Here is a 22,222-nt window from a genome sequence, read left to right on the forward strand (position 1 = left end):
TCAATTACATGTTTAAAATACAAGCAAAGTGCATACGCAATGCTGCCTCCACAATATATATATATATATATATATATATATATATATATATATATATATATATATATATAAATATATGTGTGTATGTACACACTTGACAGTATTAATTTCATATGTCTTTATTGTGTACAGTAAGGAATCTACACAGTAGTAGTTTGCAATAAAGTTTATAGTAAAATAAGCTACTTTAAGTGAGACATCCTGTCCTTCAGTATAGGTTTTACTGTGACCATTGTATTAACTCCTGGGTAAATGTCAGTCTGTAATAAAATAATCCATTCCTATTCTTTTAGTTCAAGTTTATTATTCATGTCACCCCCTCTTATATTCTTATAGACAATGGTCAAAACTCTAAATATGAAGTTATGTCTAGAATCATTCTCATTAATATGTTTTGCCAATGAATTTAAGTTATTCCTTCTTGTATCTGATTTGTGCTCTATTATTCTGCCCCTGAGGCATCTAGTAGACTTGCCTACATAAAAACTAGGACAGGCTTGGCACATTGCTAAGTATACTATATTGGAGGTGTTGCATGTAGCAGGACATAAGAGCATAGGTTTCTCAGTAACAGGATGTGTAAAATCGCAGTCACTATTAACAGATGAACAAGAACTATCTAGTAACTCTGGAGCACTTCTCAGAATGCTCCAGTTTCTAAAGATTGTATTTTTCATACCGTCAACACATCTGCTATATGTGGTAGGGTATCGAAGTACATTGTTGCTTCTTAGTTCATCTATAATACACCCGATAGCCTTACACACAATACTAGTGAGACTAACAGGGCTATAATCTCCAGGATCAGAAGAGGAACATGCTTTAAGCAAGAGCAGTACAACAGGTGCTCCTATCAACTTTGGGATGTAGGCAGTTAAGAGACTCATTCTGAAGAACTGATGGAGAGGTTTTGCTAGGTGGGAATTAACACACCTTGGCAGACTTCAAAGGATACTATCAGGACCCATGGAGCTGGAATTTTTAATTCTGAAAAATGCTGAAAGGACTTGGTTCAAAGTGATTTGGGGAGGGGATATGATAGGAGAATGGGGGTAGGGGAAGGTAGGTGGGTAGGGTGAAGCTGGAAGAGAATGTGGTACCATTAGAGATATGTTCAGTACAGTAGGGTTGGTTACTACAAAGCTTTCCAATGTAGCTGAAGATGTTCTGGGTGCATTTTGAAATAGTTGCAACCCCAATGTCATAGTTAGCCTTGCATTTCTAAATAGTTTGAGAGACTCAGTTAATAGTTTCAAAATCCTTTCATAATAAAGAAATGGACACATTTATGGCCAATAATTTGTCCTTTTTCTGCTGGAGTGTGTTGACAATGGAATTCCACCATATAGGTTTACATTTAAAGGTACCATTGTACTTGTATTGGATGGATGCAGAGGACTCAATTAATCCTTCTAAGGGGGAGTAAAATCAGAGCAGCAGGCAGCAGCAGCTTCACATACAAGATTGCTGGGAGCTACACCATTTCTCAGTGCCAGTAACATCAGCAGAAAGTAAATGGCTGGCTTTGGGGTAATTGTTTAAAGCAGGTTTTCTGGGAGTAAGTCAGAGATTAAGGAGAAGATAATAAGCAGGGTGGGGCATTTAGGTCTGTCAGTTAGCATACAGGATTAAGGGCATATACTTGAGCAGCTTGATCCCTTCTGCTAATTTTGTTTCGTCTTTCAGCTCTGATTCTGTCACTGTCTTCGTTGTCTTTCCATTAGCTTCCTTATACTCTGCTTCCCTCATCACTCACCCTCTCCTTTCTACCTGCTGAAGGTCCTTTCTTAACAGCCCTGAATAGCCTATCTATGACACATTTCTGTAGCTGGTTAACTATCAATTTGTTCCACCTCTCCTAAATTATCCTTGGCTCTTCCCTCAACATAGCATAATAAACACTTCTAAAATCCTACACCATCACATTTGTCTTTGTACTCTTAGTTTTCTATCATCTCAAACCCACATACTAACATGACCACTTATTTATTTTTTTAATTTATTTTACATTTGTTAACTGGGTTGTCTGGCTGAGCTTTTGACGCATTTTCAACAGAGACCAGGGGAGAAAAGTTCCTCAGGACTAGAAAACAATTTATGAAATTTTAGTAACATAGTAGTAACAATCAGCTATAGGATCTTCCAAGCAGGGACCTGGAGAGAAAAAAAGCTCCTCAGGCAATTCAATTATACAGAGTATTAACAACTGGCAGACAAGTATGTGAGTTGTTACAAACAAGGTTTAAAACAATTAGAACATGTGACTAGTTACAATATTATTTAAGCTGCTTAGAGCAAGATGAGTTAATAGTTAGGCAGATGCTTATTTAAAGTGGGTAGGATCTAGTTGTGTAGGAGTTTGGAAACAAGAAAGGAAAGTAAGAATGGCTAGTAGGAGATGTAGGGGAGGTAGAGTATAGGAGACAGACTAGACAGGTAGGTTGTTTTGAGACTGTAAGAATTAAGAGTGGTTGGAGATAGTGGAAGGGAAGAGGTAGAAGAGGCAGGGGAATAGTGTTAGAGATACATTAAGAGTGAGGTGGTGGTTTCAGGGTGGTTGGCTACAGTGGCAAGACCACTTTGTTTTTAGGTATATCCTTGTGGCTAATTTGAAACTTTTGCTATGCTGGTGGGATTTTATTTCCAAGGGGAGTTGGTTCCAGGATGTAGCTGGGTTATAGTTATAGAGAAGGGTTTGTGGATGTCTAATAATTCTTGATTTGAGCTGTGTAGCATCCTAGCAGGGGAATATTTGGATATGATAGTGGAGAGGCTGGGGCAGAAGGAGGGTAGATAGAGGATAGACTGGATGATTTGTAGTTGGTATAGTTGGAGCAGCTGAGGGAATTCTAGCCAGTCTAGTTGCTGTAGTGCTAAGCAGTGGTGTGACTTGTAGGTTTGGTTAGCTGCAAATCTGGCGATCTTATTATAGGTAGCTTCAAGCTTGGAAATAAGTGTAGAATTTAGGTTTGTGAATATGTGGCAGCTGTACAGGAGTGTTGGGAGTAATAAAGCCTGGGAGAGAGTTATTCGGGCAGTGTTAGTTAAGTATTTCTTGCTATGGAAAAGGTGTCCAAGTTTCTGATGAGTTCTTTTTACCGAGTTAGTAATATGGAGATCAAACTTAAGCTGATCATCTATTGTAACACCTAGCAATTTAGTACTAGAATCAGCTGAGATGATAGTGTTGCAGGATAAGATGGTAAATGTACTTTTGAGTGTGGTGATGTTTTTTAGGTAGGAAGAGTAGGAGCTTAGTTTTTTTGGATTAAGTATTAGTTTGTTATCACTAAGCTAAGTCTCAATGGTGTGGAAGGATGCCTGGGTAGTTGAGTGGAGGTCAGTTGGGTTGTCAGCAATGGTTATAACAGTTGAGTCATCAGCATATTGCAGAAGAGATGACTGGGGACAAGAGGAGTAGAGCAAGTTGGTGAAAATATTAAAGAGTTGTGGTCCAAGTATGGACCCTTGGGGGACCCCATTTTTACAGTGAGAGGGGAAGATAGTGCAGAGAGCCATTTAACTGATTGCTGGCGGTTAGAGAGATAGCAGGAGAACCAGGAGATAGTAGGGGGAGAGAAATGTAAGTTAGTGAGAAGGAGTGGGTGAGAGACAGTGTCAGAGGCTTTAGAAAGGTCAAGGAATAGGCATGAGACAAGTTTATTGTTATCACGAGCTACAGAGACTATGTTGATGAATGATATGAGTGTAGTAGTTGTACTATACTTGGGACAGAAACCATGCTGTGTGGGTGTGATAAGGTTTTCCTGGTGAAGGTAATGCATTACCTGCTTGTGAATGCATTTCTCTAGGATTTTTGAGAGTGGAGAGAGTATGGAAATCAGTCTGAAGTTGGATATATCTGAGGAGCTGCCCCCTTTGTGAATGGGTAGAGTAAAGAAATTCTTCCATACAGTGGGGACATAGGATTCAGAAATGGATTGATTGATTAAGATGGATACAGGATAGGCAAGAGGTTCAGAGGCAATCTGCAGGAAGTAAGAGGGTAGCTTGTCAACAGATGGGGAGCAAGGTTTAAGTTTAGAGAGTAATGACTTTACATAGTTAGTTAATACTGCTTTTAGAGAGAAGGAGTTAGGAGGGTTTGGAAGAGGTACAGAGTTTGTGGGGGTACTAGTGCTGTTTCTGGAGGGGGGAGTGTTTATTATAGAGGTTATTGAGTTTATAAAATGATTGTTAAATTTGTTGGCTATGTCTTCAGGTGTTGCAATGGGACATGGGTTAGGAGTGGAAGGGTTTCCTGGATGAAGAGTCTGTTTAATAGAGCTCCAGAATTTCTTTGGGTCTGATTTAAGAGTAGAGGGAGGATTGGCATAGAAGTTTACTTTGTTGTAATGGATGATTTTTTTTAATTTTATTTCTGAGTTCTTTATATTTCTGAAGAAGAGAAGGGGTCCTAGTTTTAGTCCACATTTTCCAAATCCTATCTTGGTCTTTCGTGAGGGTTCTGGTCGATTTAGTGAACCAGGGAGAAATATTAGATTTTATTCTAATCATGCGAAGAGGAGCAAGGGAGTTAACAATGTTTAGGAATGTAGTGTTGAAGGAGTGGACAGCTTCATCTAAAGGAAGAGTGGTGAGGTAAGACCAGTTAATTTTGGAGAGTTGGTGAATAAAGGAGTTAGGACAGAAATGAGAAAGTGAGCGGGTAGTAATAAATTTGTTAGGTTTGGTAAGGTGGGGAGTAAGTCTGGTAACTGTTATAGGGTAGTGGTCGCTGAGGGCATTTGGAAGGGTTTGGGAGTTATGAAAGTTTTGAGGGTGCACGACCAATATCCAGTCTAGAAGAGAGCTAGGTAGGTGAGATTTATTAATGTAGGTTGGGGTTGTGATTAGGTCAAACCCATGTAGGTTTATACAGGAAGTAGTGTTGGGAGCTTGTATTGTAAGCCAATCAATATTTACATCTCCCAGTATAATTATTTCATTGTGGATGGTATGTGAGAGGTGAGATAGGATGTTCTCAAGTATGTTAATATTATCACTAGGGGGAATATAAATTTCTGCGACAGTTATGGTGTTGAAACTGTTAAGTTTGAAGTTGGTCAGTAGGAGTTCAGCTGGTGAGAAGGAGGGGAAGTCTAGTGTGGGAATGATTTGGGAGAAACAATTGGAGTAGAGTATGGAGACTCCTCCTCCTTTTCTTTTAGGTCAGTCTACTCTAAGGATATTATAGCCAGGAGGGATGATTTCACTGTCCAGATGGTGTGGTTTTAACCATGTTTCAGTTAGGGTAACTATGTCAGGAGTATAGTTAGCTATCCAAGCATGGAGTACTTGAACTTTATTTACAAGGCTCCTGTTGTTGATAGAGCAGAATTGTACATGTTTTTGTGGGTTGGCGGGGTTGGCAAGTTTAGATACAGGGGGGTTATTGTTCAGGGTAGTGTCTGTAGGGCCTGGGTTAGGATGAATGTCACCAGATAGAAGTAGAGGTTTGTAATGGGGTTTTAATTTGAGTAAGTAGACTTTGTTTTTTTGTTTTAAAGGGGAGGGGGGGGTATTTTTATTTTAGGAATGGGAGTGGTGGGGGGAAGGATGGAGGGACAAATTAGTAAATAGGGTTGTTCTGTAGTATTTGAGTTAAGAGTGGTGTTTGAGGGATGGAAATAGGGAGCAGGTAATTGTGAGTGATAGGAGGTGAGGTGATATAGTATAAGGAGTAGAAAAGGTAAGAGTATAGTTTGGGTTGTAAGAGACATGTCACTTTATGGGATATAGAACAGAGGATGGGAAGAAGGGGTGGGAGTGAGGTATAGTAGTCATTGATAGTGGATAGTAGGTAAGTGTGGGGAAGAGCAAAGAAGGGAGGTAGTATGAGAACAGGAAGTAGAGGGGTGGGGATGTGGGAGGAAGTGAGGGGGTGTGGTTGTATGGATAGGTATAAAGGTAATGATATGGGGGGTGGGAGGGGAGCGAAGTGAGCGAAGCAAACAGAGCGGGGCTACACTGTCCAGATAGAACTTAGCTAAAAAAATTATCAGGTAGTCCAGGGACACTTACTAGAGATGCTACACCTGGAAGGCTTTTGGCTGCAATTAGAGCAAATATGGCATCCAGGGTTTATAAAACCTTTGGTGTGTTGTACCTGAGCAATCACTTATGGGGCGGGGAAGGGAGGGAAACCATCAACTGGAATTTAAAGCAGCAGGGGAGAATCCAAGGCACTCTGCTAACCTAGCTAATTATCAAACGACAGCCAAGGAAATAAGTTAAACATACAGGCACCCTTGTTCAAGGACTGGAAGGTTTCTCCAAGAAAAACTATGTGTAAGAGTACACCACAGGTAGAATTTGCATGCTGCTTACTAGTCTGCAATGGCAAATTTTATTCTCTTTTATATTTGTAGTCCTCTTTGCTCATTGTTTGCTGCACACAATGTAGCTAAAGATAAAAGCAGCTGAAGATTTTGCACCTCTGTTTGGTGTTTAGTGAAGAACAAGTACTGAGGGACTGAAGGCTGTGACTATTGAGAGGGGCTAAATACCTTAACATACAACCACTGTTGGATAACAGTACATTAATCTAAACATCTGTGACCTTTTTGCATTGGTTATGACCACGTCCAGAATTCTATCCTTCCTGGTACAGTTCTGCATGAGCTGGCTGAACCCTCATGGTGTAAGGCTTCAATCTACTCTCATTCCCTCTTTACTATGGAGCTCAGATTCTCTCTCTCTCTCTTGTCTCCTGGTAAATTCAGCATTAACTGTTGCCTTCTTTCTGAAGCTGGTAATTTATTTCTACAACTCTTAATTACTCTAGTTATGCTTCATACCAGTAATGAAAAAAACGGCTAGCCCTATTTTTGGATCTTTCTGCAACCCACTGATTTGGAGACTTTTTACCAGAATGTGTTTGATCATTTCATTTTGTTTCCTATCTGTCATGCAGTTTTCTATCCAAGATGCTGTTACAGTCCAAGTGTAGCATATTCTTCTATGATTTTTAGGTGTTCCAGCATATACCTTTATAAGATTTATGAGTGAAAGCTTTTATGTTATCAGGCCATACTGACCGTCTTCCCTCACTAACTTACAGGAATGTTAGATATCATTTTCAGTGGAAGTCAAAATTATTCCAAAATATTTTAAGAACAATAATTTTACAATCTTCAAAAATAATACAAAAACTTCGACAGTTTAAATAATTATCACAAATTAGACATAATGTGAAAATATTGTTTAAGAATAGATATGATTTATATGACAATGATTTAATATTTAGATACATTTTAGACTGTTTATAAAGAAATTAAAAATAAGTTAGTATATTTCAAACAGGAATTTAAATATGAAGTGAAAGAAAAAAACAGGGTTACGGCATATTTAGAAAGAGAATCAAGAAAGAGAAGCTGATTGAGGTAAAGAAATGAGTGAAGAAGGGGAGTAAGGAGGTATAAGGTATGAAGAGGTACTTGTTAATATTTAGGATATAGTTTATAAGAAATGTAGACAGCTTACTCTGCAGGATACCTTCTGTCAGTTTTCTAGAAATGTAAGTGAAAATGGCTAACCTGTAAAAGCCAAATACCAGCATCACTCTTACCTTATAGCCTTCATCAACATGCTTCAAGTCCAAAGGAAGGTTATAAAATCTTAATAAAACCCTTCTAAGCATACCTGATAGTCTTCTACATGGGGTGAAAAAAACATATGGCTCCTGTACCTTGTCATCCTTAATCTCACTGGCCTCATTTTTTACTGCTTCTCTTGTTTTAACCCATCTGTCCAGCTTGCTCATTTCTTTATTTTCCTTTCCATAGAGATAGTCTGTTATTCTTTTGCAAAAAATGAAGGTCAAGAATGAGTCCATATCTCAGCAATTAAATTTGTCCTGCTGAATGGCAACTCACTATAACTAAGCAGCCAGCAGTACAAATAAAATAAAAGAAAATGGCTAGAAGCAATCTTACTGAAAAATACTACTTTTTCTTCAAACAGAAATAAATACGCTTATCTGTAGGTGCTCTCACTCACCATACAATATAATCAACTACGTGGTTGCTGCAACTAGAGGGAAGGGCCATACCCAAATGCAGCAACTCTGGAGTACTGGGGCTTTCAGCAAGACACTCAGTCACATGCTCTTATATGGACATTTTCAGAAACATTCCCTAAATCCATACTTAGCACTTCACAATGCAATGCATGCAAAATTTCATGCATTCCACACACATACATATACACACACACACAAAACCCCCTCAAAAAAAAAAACGTTTCACTCCAATTTGAAATTTGACAAAATTGTGCAAAATCAAATCAACTGCATCTTGCTCTGTATTTTCCTATTGAACATTGTGCATTTGATGAATATACACACACATCCCTAAAATTAATTATAACAACACAGTGCTCCAAAGAATGTGTTCTGTAGACCACTATTCTGCTTTTCTCATAATCTTTTCCAATTGTTTCCAGCAGATAGATATATTTTGATTCCATTATTCATTCAAAACACTGCATACTACAGTTTGCTGAAACAACCCCCCACACACACACACAGACACACACACACACACACACACACACACACACACACACACACACACACACACACACACACACACACTAGCTTGGGAGAACATAAAAAGAAGGAATAGAAGCAAGATGCCAAATGGCATGTCTAATCTAATTTATCCTTCCTCTGCAGTGGTATAGTTTTACCACTCTTAATATAAATGTACTCCTTATGCTCTCTTTTTACTAGCCTCTCCATTTAAACTATCTGCGGTATGCTGGTAAATATCGCCCCATTCAACAGATATCTCCATTTACACATCATACTTAACTAAACAAAAAAGCAGCTTTTAGCATCACATTCTCATTTTTTTCTTAGATAATTTCAGCTAAGTATTTAATCAGAATTTCTTCTGTTCCATGTGACCTGGTGTCTACATCATTTATCTTCTGAAGAAAGTTAATCCAAAAAGCATTACAGGTCAGACATGAAATTCTTAAAAGAAGTCTCTTTTTTTTAAGTGTTCTTATTTAGAGATTAAGTGTAAGTAAACTCTACTATCTGAAGCACAGAATTCACGTGCAAGAAAATGCAACATAATGGCCAGGATTCATGAAGCTCGGTGCAAGAATAAGGCTATTCTTACATGGAGTGGTTCATGTCTGTTTAGGATAGCAGCGCGCCTTGCATATGCATGAAGGCGCACTACTATCTAATCTAAATGGACATGAACCAGGAGCGAGTGCAGGGGGTGTGTGTTAGCAGTGCTTGCACATGTAACATGCCCCCTTTACTCAGAAAGTGCCGTACAGCACTTTCTGACACAGATGAGTGTCAAACTATATAATATTAGAGCCTGGCTCTAATATTATATAGCAAACGAGTGTCCTCAGACACTTAAATGTAAAAAGCAACATTTCAGTGTCTACGGACACTGAAAAAGAAAAAAAAAAACCAAACACCTAGAAGGCTGCAGCCTTCAAGTGCACACCCCCAAATGTATGCACTCTTGCCTACATACATGGAAGTAGTAGGGAATGAAGAAAGGAACAGAAATTAAAAAAATGTAATATTTTTTTTTCATCAAATAAATCTGAAGTTTAAGTGGTGCGCAGCTTTTTTTGCGTGGCGTACCTCTATGCTTAGCCTGGCTGAAATCCTGAAAATGATAGACAAGTGCTGCTGTGTAGAAAGCATCATCAAGCTGCTGTAGCGTAGTAGTACTGTTATGGTATAGCATGTAGAACATGCTTGGATCGAATCCCCCCTCTGCCAAATTATTTAATAAACTTTCAAGGAATTTGAATGATAGATGTCAATCATATGGCTCATGTATAGCACAGTAGGGATGAGAATATGTAAAATATAGATGTAAAAAATAATTTATAAATTTAATGAAAGAAAATAGATTTAAGCAATGCTTTGCTAGTGTAAGCATTGCTTACCTGCTTTTAGCTCTGCTTAGCTGGTGTAACCATTGCTATGCGGATTTTTGCGGAGCTAAGTATAGTTCAGCATATTAAAACCGGCCAATCAAGAAAAAGTGCGGGAAAACTGCACTATTTAAACTGCACAGGCGGGAAAACAGCCATAACCATTTGGGATTGCTCACAGCAGGACCAAAATGTCTGGTGTTGGTGAAGGTGTTCACATCCAAGCACATTGTTGGGGCATCCAGGAGTCCAGGGTCATGGTTGGCCTCCTAGTTAAAAACCATGATGGCAGGCTGCTGCAGGGCTGGTACCAGGGCTTGCAGTATAAAATAGAGGCCTGTGACCAGTTTGCATGTGATCTCACCAGTGCCACTAGCATACCCCAGACTGGTGAGCAGGTACGTCACCACCATAACCTGAAGTGGAGGAGGGGTGCACTCTTGGACCAGTGGATACAAAAAGCTTGAGTGCAGGATGTCCCACCTGACTGTAAGTATACAGTCTTATGTATCTCTAAGTATTGAAAATGTTCAACTTGTTACTGTGCAGGTGTGATTAATGTGTGATGTCTCCCCATACAGCTGCTGCGAAGAGGTCCCAGAATGTTCAGGCTCATGCCCAGCTGTGTCGGCAGTATGGTGAGTACAGAATACTCCATACTATTAGCAGTAAGAAATCAAAATTATAGTAATGGTAGTATCCCCTGTATATATAATTGTGCTGTAAAATTCAGGCTTACAGTGTTACAATGGACTATTCCCAGCTGCTGTGTAATACAGATATCAGTAGCAAACAAGGAACAATATGCAGGAGAGGAATATTACAATATGTATGAGTGTGTTTGAGTGAACCTGCCAAGAAAGTGCCATGTCAGGACTACTGTAACAGTTAGAAATGAAACGCATTCCCCTGTGCAGATCATGCAGGAATAGTAATTGTGGATTTCTGAGTTGTACACAGATATGTATGTCAAAACTAATAAAGGTGATCCCAAACACTGGTGTGTGTCATCTCACCTGTACCTGAAAAATAGAAATGTGTATGTCCTGCAGAATGCATTAACTGAGGTGAACTGATTTAGCACTGCTTGTCTGCATACATTAGAATGGGCATGTCAAATAACTGAAAAAAACAACAGTACATATTTCCATCAGAATGTGTTTTACTTGTTCGTCTGCCAGCATTGTCCTGTGTTAACCTTTATAATTTCAGATGTATGTAGCTGTGAATGTACTGAAAATGTATAAGGCTAACAGGTGCAGACTTAAAACCTACACTGTGTACTATGGAATCTAAAACCACAGGCTGCAACCAAAATATAATAAAACCAACAAATATACTGAGAAAAAAATCACTTTATATAACGGCAAAGCTTTCGGGTGAAACCTTTCCTCAATACTAATACGAACACTTCTAAAAACCAAACTGGTTTATATATAGGTCAATAAAATCACATGATCAGCAGTCCAAAGATCATGTGACCACATAACACAAAGTTAAAAATTAAAAATTACATAACATACTTTAACGCAATTTTATATGTTGCAATTTAGTAAGGACAGGTTTCAATGTAATCATATTATTTAAACCTGGAAAATGATCAGAATTAAACCTAAGAATCTACTCATACTCTTTTAACTCAAGTAAGTTATTATTGTCTCCACCTCTGGCAGTAGGCTGCATGACATCTCTAATTCTAAAGCAAAACCTATGCTCAATACCAAACCTGGCTATATGCTTATAAAGGGCATTGCTATCCACAGCCCTTCTAATCTCTGATTTATGCTCAATGATGCATTCCTTTAATTTTCTAGTGGTCTTCCCCACATAGAATGAGGTGCACTTGACACAAGTAGCCAAATACACCACATTCGATGTAACACAAGTAGTGGAGAAATTGAAATTATAAATTTTACCACTAACAGGATGTATAAATTTATCACTATTATCAGCTACAATATCAGAACAACATGAACAATTCAAACATCTGTATGTACCTGGCTTGGTGGTAGGAGTCCTATCTACAGATGTTCCTAGGTCTTTAAAACATAACAATTTTTTTAAAGTTTTCATATTTCTATATGAAAAGAAAGGCCTATCACCCCAAACATCCTTAATTTCACTAGATGCCATCAATACAACCCAATTCCTTTGTATAATCTGCTTTACAAAACGAGTCCTGGTATTATAACTAGTAATATATCTAATACAAGATCTAGGGTGTTCCAAACTAACGGAACTACACTCACCCTCGAAAAAAGTTGGTCTCAACGTTGTCCTTCTATTAGCTATGACCTTAGTTTTTAAATCCAGTATCAAATTATTATCATAACCACTATCTAGAAACTCCCTGGACATCTCCTCCAATTGCAAATCAAACAGAGTACCATCGGTGTTCAATCTACTCACTCTACTAAACTGTGAGGTCACAATCCCCTTAAAGACATGTGGGGCATGCATACTAGTATAATTAACATATCTCTCAGAATGTACTTCCTTTTTATAGATACTGGTATGAATGAGTCCTTCCACTAATTGTATCTTAACATCCAAAAAGCCAATCATACTGTCAGAAACATCCATTTTGAACCTTAGAAAATCAGTAGTTGCATTTAAATAATGAATATATTCATTCGACTGCAATAGCGAACCCCTCCAAACCATAAAACAATCATCAACAAAACGTTGATAAAAGCATATATTGCTAGTAAAAGGATTCTTTCCACTATATATTTGGGTTTTCTCCCACTGATATAACACCAAATTAGCATAAGTGTTAGCTACAGAGGTACCCATAGCTACACCAGTGAGTTGCAGGTATAAACATTCATCAAGCAAAAAGATGTTATTTTTCAACACTACATCCAAAATGGAACAAACATTCTCAACATGCCTAGTTACAAAAGATGGTTGTGAAATCAAAAATTCCCTGATAGACTCAACACCAAAGTCATTAGGTATTACAGTAAATAAAGATGCAATGTCCAATGTCACTAACAAATATTCACCCTGTCTGAGAAAACCACCTATACTATGAAACCAAGTACGTAACTTACAAAGAAAATCAGTTGTATCACGTAAAACAGTAGCACATTTTGACAAGTACGGTTGTAACTGTGTCTGTAAATATATAGATATTGGTTCAGTGATCCATCCACCACCCGACACAATAGGTCTCATGGGGGGATCCAACGCCGATTTGTGGATCTTAGGCAACCCATATAAACATGGGATAATAGGACAGGAAACAGTAAAAAAATGAAACAGTTCTAAACTAATATCACCATTAATCTGTAAATCATAAATCACCATATTAACATAACTAATGCATTTTTTGACATCCAGAGGTGTAATACATTTAAAAGCATTATTGTCATCAAGTAAAACAGAAACCAAATGCATATATCTAGGCCGGTCCATAAGGACTACAGCACCACCTTTGTCCGCTTGTTTAATTATTATATCCTTACTAGTTTGTAAACTTTTAAGTGCTTGATGTTCATCATACGTTAAATTAAAAAATCTTAGCCTATTGGAGTCTGCATATAACCTCCTCAACTCCCTCTCACACAAGTCATGGAATGCTGTTAATACAGGCATACTAGTAGGTATAAAAGTACTGCGTCGTTTGCAGCAAGATCCCACAGTAACAGAGTCACCAAACATAACTTTCAAGTTCACATTTCTTACAAAAATCTTAAGATCTGTAAGTGCAGTCACTAAGTCATCACTTGCTGTAGGTATAAAATTAAGACCTTTATGCAGTAATGAACAATGAGCAAACTTTAAGTCAAAAGCTGAAAGATTCAAAATGCCTTTAGTCATTTTCGACTTAGTTTGCCATGTCTTAAAGGGCTCTCACTCTTCCGTTTACCTGAAGTTATCGCTTGTCCTATAAATGACTTCCTTCTAGGGGAGGAACGCTCCGTTACAGTCTCGGGTTGTTCCAAATGAAATCGTTTTTCGGCAAAGTTAAAAGTAAGCTGCTGAGCCTTTTTAGCACCATTCGGACATGATATAACATCTCCATCTTGTTTGCTACTCGCTTCATGTTGCGAGCAACTGCTCGTAGAGGTTAACGATGACGTCACCACAATAGGCGTGCCCACAGCTGCTGGATTGGATGGCATTACAGATGCCGGTTCATGTTCTTGTAGACTCGCCGGTACAACCTCAGGAAAATCATCTAGGACATCCAAATTTGTCCTTACACTACGTGATCTGTTGTTAGACTTAAAAGTCTGGTCATTTTTCGGCCATGAAAAAATATGGCCCCTCTGGAAGTCGTTGATATCCCGTGTAAGTTTACGTTTTTTTGTTGCTTCCAATCGATCATCCAACGCTTGTGTCCTATCAAGTACTTGCTGATACACATCGCCCATAGATGTAAATATAGGCATATCCATTATACTATTCTCCATATTTAATATTTCTTCTTTAAGCTCTTTTTCAATAGTTGAAAAGAACTCATTCATCAAGTTCATGTAGTCCAAACTGAGTTTAATATTAAGCTGCTGCCATTGCTTCAATAGCTCAGGATATGCATTCCCATAGGAGGGCATTTTAAGAACTCTCAGGCCACGTGGGACAATGTCTCTATCTATATATGTGGAAAAACTAAACCGCTGCCACTGTAGGTGCTTAAAAGCACCTACCTTTCTTTCAAAAAGCTGTAACTTTTTGTTAAAATCTGAAACACTCTCAGATTTTAAATGTTCATCACTTCTTGGAGTAGAACACACAGAAGAAACAAACTGCATTAAAGGATTGGTCTCATTCATGAAAAGAGACCTAACTGAATTCACAGTCTTCATTGTATCCATGTTCAAATAAACAGATAAAGGACTGCAGAACGACCCTTAATAATATTCTTAGATAGACAGCAGGAAAAATCAAAAACCACAGGCTGCAACCAAAATATAATAAAACCAACAAACATACTGAGAAAAAAATCACTTATATAACGGCAAAGCTTTCGGGTGAAACCCTTCCTCAATACTAATACGAATACTTCTAAAAACCAAACTGGTTTATATACAGGTCAATAAAATCACATGATCAGCAGTCCAAAGATCATGTGACCACATAACACAAAGTTAAAAATTAAAAATTAGAAATTACATAACATAATTTAACGCAATTTTGTATGTTGCAATTTAGTAAGGACAGGTTTCAATGTAGTCATATTATTTAAACCTGGAAAATGATCAGAATTAAACCTAAGAATCCACTCATACTCTTTTAACTCAAGTAAGTTATTATTGTCTCCACCTCTGGCAGTAGGCTGCATGACATCTATAATTCTAAAGCAAAACCTATGCTCAATACCAAACCTGGCTATATGCTTATAAAGGGCATTGCTATCCACAGCCCTTCTAATCTCTGATTTATGCTCAATGATGCGTTCCTTTAATTTTCTAGTGGTCTTCCCCACATAGAATGAGGTGCACTTGACACAAGTAGCCAAATACACCACATTCGATGTAACACAAGTAGTGCAGGATACCTTCTGTCAGTTTTCTAGAAATGTAAGTGAAAATGGCTAACCTGTAAAAGCCAAATACAACCATCACTCTTACCTTATAGCCTTCTTCAACATGCTTCATGTCCAAAGGAAGGTTATAAAATCTTAATAAAACCCTTCTAAGCATACCTGTCAGTCTTCTACATGGGGTGAAAAACCATATGGCTCCTGTACCTTGTCATCCTTAATCTCACTGGCCTCATTTTTTACTGTTTCTCTTGTTTTAACCCATCTGTCCAGCTTGCTCATTTCTTTATTTTCCTTTCCATAGAGTCTGTTATTCTTTTGCAAAAAATGAAGGTCAAGAGTGAGTCCATATTTCAACAATTAAATTTATCCTGCTGAATGGAAACTCACTATAACTAAGCAGCCAGCAGTACAAATAAAATAAAAGAAAATGGCTAGAAGCAATCTTACTGAAAAATACTACTTTTTCTTCAAACAGAAATAAATATGCTTATCTGTAGGTGTTCTCACTCACCATACAATATAATCAACTCCGGAGTTGCTGCATCTAGAGGGAAGGACCATACCCAAATGCAGCAACTCTGGAGTACTGGGGCTTTCAGCAAGACACTCAGTCACATGCTCTTATACGGACATTTTCAGAAACATTCCCTAAATCCATACTTAGCACTTCACAATGCAATGCATGCAAAATTTAATGCATTCCACACATATACATATACACACACACACACACACACACACACACACACACACACACACACACACAACCCCTCCCCCCCAAAAAAAACTTTGCACTCCAATTTGAAATTTGACAAAATTGTGCAAAATCAAATCAACTGCATCTTGCTCTGTATTTTCCTATTGAACATTGTGGATTTGATGAATATACACACATATCCCTAAAACGAATTATAACAACACAGTGCTCCAAAGAATGTGTTCTGTAGACCACTGTTCTGCTTTTCTCATAATCTTTTCCAATTGTTTCTAGCAGATAGATATATTTTGATTCCATTATTCATTCAAAACACTGCATACTACAGTTTGCTGAAACAACCCCCCCCCCCCCACACACACACACACACACACACACACACACACACACACACACACACACACACACACTAGCTTGGGAGAACATAAAAAGAAGGAATAGAAGCAAGATGCCAAATGGCATGTCTAATCTAATTTATCCTTCCTCTGCAGTGGTATAGTTTTACCACTCTTAATATAAATGTACTCCTTATGCTCTCTTTTTACTAGCCTCCCCATTTAAACTATCTGCAGTATGCTGGTAAATATCGCCCCATTCAACAGATATCTCCATTTACACATCATACTTTACTAAACAAAAAAGCAGGTTTTAGCATCACATTCTCAGTTTTGTTTTAGATAATTTCAGCTAAGTATTTAATCAGAATTTCTTCTGTTCCATGTGACCTGGTGTCTCCATCATTTATCTTCTGAAGAAAGTTAATCCAAAAAGCATTACAGGTCAGACATGAAATTCTTAAAAGAAGTCTCTTTTTTAAGTGTTCTTATTTAGAGATTAAGTGTAAGTAAACTCTACTATCTGAAGCACAGAATTCACGTGCAAGAAAATGCAACATAATGGCCAGGATTCATGAAGCTCCATGCAAGAATAAGGCTATTCTTACATGGAGTGGTTCATGTCTGTTTAGGATAGCAGCGCACCTTGCATATGCATGAAGGCGCACTGCTATCTAATCTAAATGGACATGAACCAGGAGCGAGTGCAGGGGGTGTGTTTTAGCAGTGCTTGCACATGTAACATGCCCCCTTTACTCAGAAAGTGCCGTACAGCACTTTCTGACACAGATGAGTGTCAAGCTATATAATATTAGAGCCTGGCTCTAATATTATATAGCAAACGAGTGTCCTCAGACACTTAAATGTAAAAAGCAACATTTCAGTGTCTGCGGACACTGAAAAAGAAAAAAAAAACACCTAGAAGGCTGCAGCCTTCAAGTGCACACCCCCAAATGTATGCACTCTTGCCTACATACATGGAAGTAGTAGGGAACGAAGAAAGGAACAGAAATTAAAAAAATGTAATATTTTTTTTTTCATCAAATAAATTTGAAGTTTAAGTGGTGCGCAGCTTTTTTGCATGGCGTACCTCTATGCTTAGCCTGGCTGAAATCCTGAAAATGATAGACAAGTGCTACTGTGTAGAAAACATCATCAAGCTGCTGTAGCGTAGTAGTACTGCCATGGTATAGCATGTAGAACATGCTTGGATCGAATCCCCCCTCTGCCAAATTATTTAATAAACTTTCAAGGAATTTGAATGATAGATGTCAATCACATGGCTCATGTATAGCACAGTAGGGATGAGAATATGTAAAATATAGATGTAAAAAATAATTTATAAATTTAATGAAAGAAAATAGATTTAAGCAATGCTTTGCTAGTGTAAGCATTGCTTACCTGCTTTTAGCTCTGCTTAACTGGTGTAATCATTGCTATGCGGATTTGTGCAGGGCTAAGTATAGTTCAGCATATTAAAACCAGCCAATCAAGAAAAAGTGTGGGAAAACTGCACTATTTAAACTGCACAGGCGGGAAAACAGCCATAACCATTTGGGATTGCTCACAGCAGGACCAAAATGTCTGGTGTTGGTGAAGGTGTTCGCATCCAAGCACATTGTTGGGGCATCCAGGAGTCCAGGGTCATGGTTGGCCTCCTAGTTAAAAACCATGATGGCAGGCTGCTGCAGGGCGAGTACCAGGGCTTGAAGTATAAAATAGAGGCCTGGGACCAGTTTGCACGTGATCTCACCAGTGCCACTAGCATACCCCAGACTGGTGAGCAGGTATGTCACCACCATAACCTGAAGTGGAGGAGGGATGCACTCTTGGACCACTGGATGCAAAACGCTTGAGTGCAGGATGTCCCACCTGACTGTAAGTATACAGTCTTATGTATCTCTAAGTATTGAAAATGTTCAACTTGTGACTGTGCAGGTGTGATTAATGTGTGATGTCTCCCCATACAGCCGCTGCGGAGAGGTCCCAGAATGTTCAGGCTCATGCCCAGCTGTGTCGGCAGTATGGTGAGTACAGAATACTCCATACCATTAGCAGTAAGAAATCAAAATTATAGTAATGGTAGTATCCCTGTATATATAATTGTACTGTAAAAGTCAGGCTTACAGTGTTACAATGGAATATTCCCAGCTGCTGTGTAATACAGATATCAGTGGCAAACAAGGAACAATATGCAGGAGAGGAATATTACAATATGTATGAGTGTGTCTGAGTGAACCTGCCAAGAAAGTGCCATGTCAGGACTACTGTAACAGTTAGAAATGAAACGCATTCCCCTGTGCAGATCATGCAGGAATAGTAATTGTGGATTTCTGAGTTGTACACAGATATGTATGTCAAAACTAATAAAGGTGATCCCAAACACTGGTGTGTGTCATCTCACCTGTACCTGAAAAATAGAAATGTGTATGTCCTGCAGAATGCATTAACTGAGGTGAACTGATTTAGCACTGCTTGTCTGCATACATTAGAATGGGCATGTCAAATAACTGAAAAAAACAACAGTACATATTTCCATCAGAATGTGTTTTACTTGTTCGTCTGCCAGCATTGTCCTGTGTTAACCTTTTTAATTTCAGATGTATGTAGCTGTGAATGTACTGAAAATGTATAAGGCTAACAGGTGCAGACTTAAAACCTACACTGTGTACTATGGAATCTAAACTGCAGTATGTATAGTTGTAAAACAGTCAGATGTGAAATCCAGCTAATGTGCAAATGTTTCACAAACAGTGACACCAATGCCTGTTGTATATGCATAATTTGTACTGAAAATGGGAAACAAATAATGCAACATGTCATAATAAAAGTACTATGCACAAAAATATGTACTAGATAGAAATATCATAAGCAACGTACAACACCTCCTCAGTAGCTCGGTCTGATAAGGACTAGGCCTGTAGTTCAATTTTGCACACACACCATGGTTCGAATCCAGAGACTGCCAGTAACATCTCAGTCTGGTTCTACAGTTGTAAACTGCAATCTGAATAGAAAAAATAATGTACTGCAACTCATACATTTTCCATACAGGGCACACAGGTAAAGAAATCTGAATAGAAATGTTAGTTTGATGTGTATAACTACGAAAGGTGCACAACTGCTGTGTTGATCAGCCCCAGTCCTACAAATAGATGCAAGCTAGACATCTACACTCTGCAGTCTGGCCCAGACAAGCCCCTCAAGTGTCACACTGTCACGGATAGTTTCCCCAGTCGCCAAGAAACCTGCACACAGAGAATGTCACAGTAGATGTATGTGAAAGGCACAGCACACACTCCAGGGCCTGCAACTAATATGAGAATCTGAAATATGTGTAGAAACAGCAATGTAATGTGCACACAGTTCATCTGTACAGGCCCGCAGGTAAAGAAATTGGTATAGAAACAGGTATGATATGTATAATTAAAATAAGGGACCAATTGCTCTGTTGATATCTACAGCTGTTGGTGTGCTGTAGCAGCCCCATGGCCCAGGTAGAGTGTAAGTGTGGTCAGAATGTACAGTAGTGAATAGTAGTGTACTGACAAATTTACTTGATAGCAGTTATTAATTGAATCTGTTCCCTTCCCCCACCACTCAACTGATCCAACCATCACACTAAAACCAACATGTGTATGTTCCTAAACAAAGCTCTACTGTTGGGACCATTGTTCCATTTGGTTTATCATTGTTTAAATTGTGTGCATACTACTATTCCCTGTTGAATAATCATTTTATTGCCTGCCTGCCTGACATACCACTAACTGGCATGCTGTTGCAACCCTGAATAATATAATTGCACTGTTTTGGGTAAATGGGAATATCCATGCATGCTATTTTGATTAATGTTGCAATGCAAGTAAAAGAACAAAAAGAGGCACACCACGACTATCGAAGCTGACCCTTTAATCCACAAGTAAGCACTTTCACGTCACCAAGGATGCTTCATCAGACTTTCAACAACACAATATGACTCAGTTATTGTACATGCTGGCGTGAATGACCTGAGATGTACCTCCCTCGACTACATGAAAAGAGACATAGAGGAGCTCTCTGATCATGTAGCCCAGGCTGGTATGACCCTGACCTTGAGCAGCATCTTACCCTCACCTAGAATGATGCCACAGTATAAAGACAAAATGATCAATTTTAACAATTGGCTAAAATGTTGGTGTCATTCAAAGGGGATCCATTGTCTGTCAGCCTGGGATGACATGCTCGACAAGCCACGTTGCTTCGCTAGGGACAGCTTGCACCTGTCACCCCTGGGCTTTCTGATATTGGCAAAGGCTCTTGCCACCCCCATAGTGCCTTTTTTAGGCAAGGCTCAAAAGTCAAACCCACCTCCATAGACAGCACAAGGAACAAGAAACTAAGGGTAATGCTGCTAAACGCCAGAAGTCTTAACCCCAAGAAGCATGCACTTGAAGCTCTCCTCAGTATGGAGAACATCGATATTTATGCAGTGACAGAAACCCGATTCAAGGCTCCAGAGAGCACCCCAGCACTACCAGATTATACCTCATATCATGCTTTTCGGCCCCAAAACCTGGACTGAACCACAAAAGGAGGGGGAGTTTCCATATATCAAAGATATCCACACCTCCAGGTTAGTGGCATTGCACAAAGTATCGGAGACCATCCATGTGCAACTGACAGTGGGCAAGACTGCTTTTCAGTTTATAGCATCCTACAGACCACCCTCTCAAAGTCAGGAATCCCACTCGGCTTTCCTGAAAACATTGGAGAACATGAAGATCTCTCCGAACACCACTATATTGGGCGACTTCAACTACCCAAACATAGACTGGGAGCATTACTCAAGCCCCAGCACCTTAGCCCAAAGGTTCCTGGAATTTATAAACTCAAATGCTATGGAACAACCAGTCACCACTCCCACAAGAGGGGATAACATACTAGACCTGATCATTACCAACATGGGGACTCTATGCTCCATACCAGAAGTATATCCCTCATTGGTAAGATCAGACCATAAATTAATTTCACTGGATATCCACATCCCGACCCCACCCCCAGCCCAGAAAACCAGTGAACAACTTCTCAAAAGTGAACTTTACACTTCTCAAAACTGAAGTGGAATCCTTCAAGGCCCCAGGGCCAGTGGAAACTATGGCCCAAACTGCAGAATCCTATATAAACGCATTCTACGGACATCTCCAGGAATGCATGGATCATGCTATCCCAAACAAAATCAAGACCCAATCATCCTAAGGCAGGCGTCCAGACTGGTGGACCCCAGCCATAAATAAACTGTACAACAGAAGGAGGAAGCTACTACATGATAGAGCAAAATCCCTAAAAGGGAAGGCATCTCTGATCAGTACTAGCAAAAAATTACGATCCCTCATAAAATCCTCCAAGGCCAGCTTCGAGAGAAAAATTGCACAGGACACTAAGGACAATCATAAGGCTTTTTTCAGTTATGCTAGGAACCTGGGATGCAACTCCCAGACTTGTTCTGAGTTGATTCTAAACGACAAAAAATACACTGAACCACAGACATCGCCAATATCCTGGCAGACAGGTTCAGTGCAAACTTCTCCACCCCCTCCCCCCAAAAGAGCAAGTATCTATCCCAGCAGAGTGCAGCCTCCCAAACATCTCTGATGCTCAAGTGAAGGCCGCCCTCTCCAAAGCAAAAACACTGCTTCTATGGGAATAGATGGCGTCCCGGGTTGCGTCCTACATGAACACCAA

Source organism: Protopterus annectens, chromosome 14.part0 (genome assembly GCF_019279795.1).
Source record: "Protopterus annectens isolate FY-2018-M chromosome 14.part0, PAN1.0, whole genome shotgun sequence".
In the NCBI taxonomy this organism is placed as follows: Eukaryota; Metazoa; Chordata; order Ceratodontiformes; family Protopteridae; genus Protopterus; species Protopterus annectens.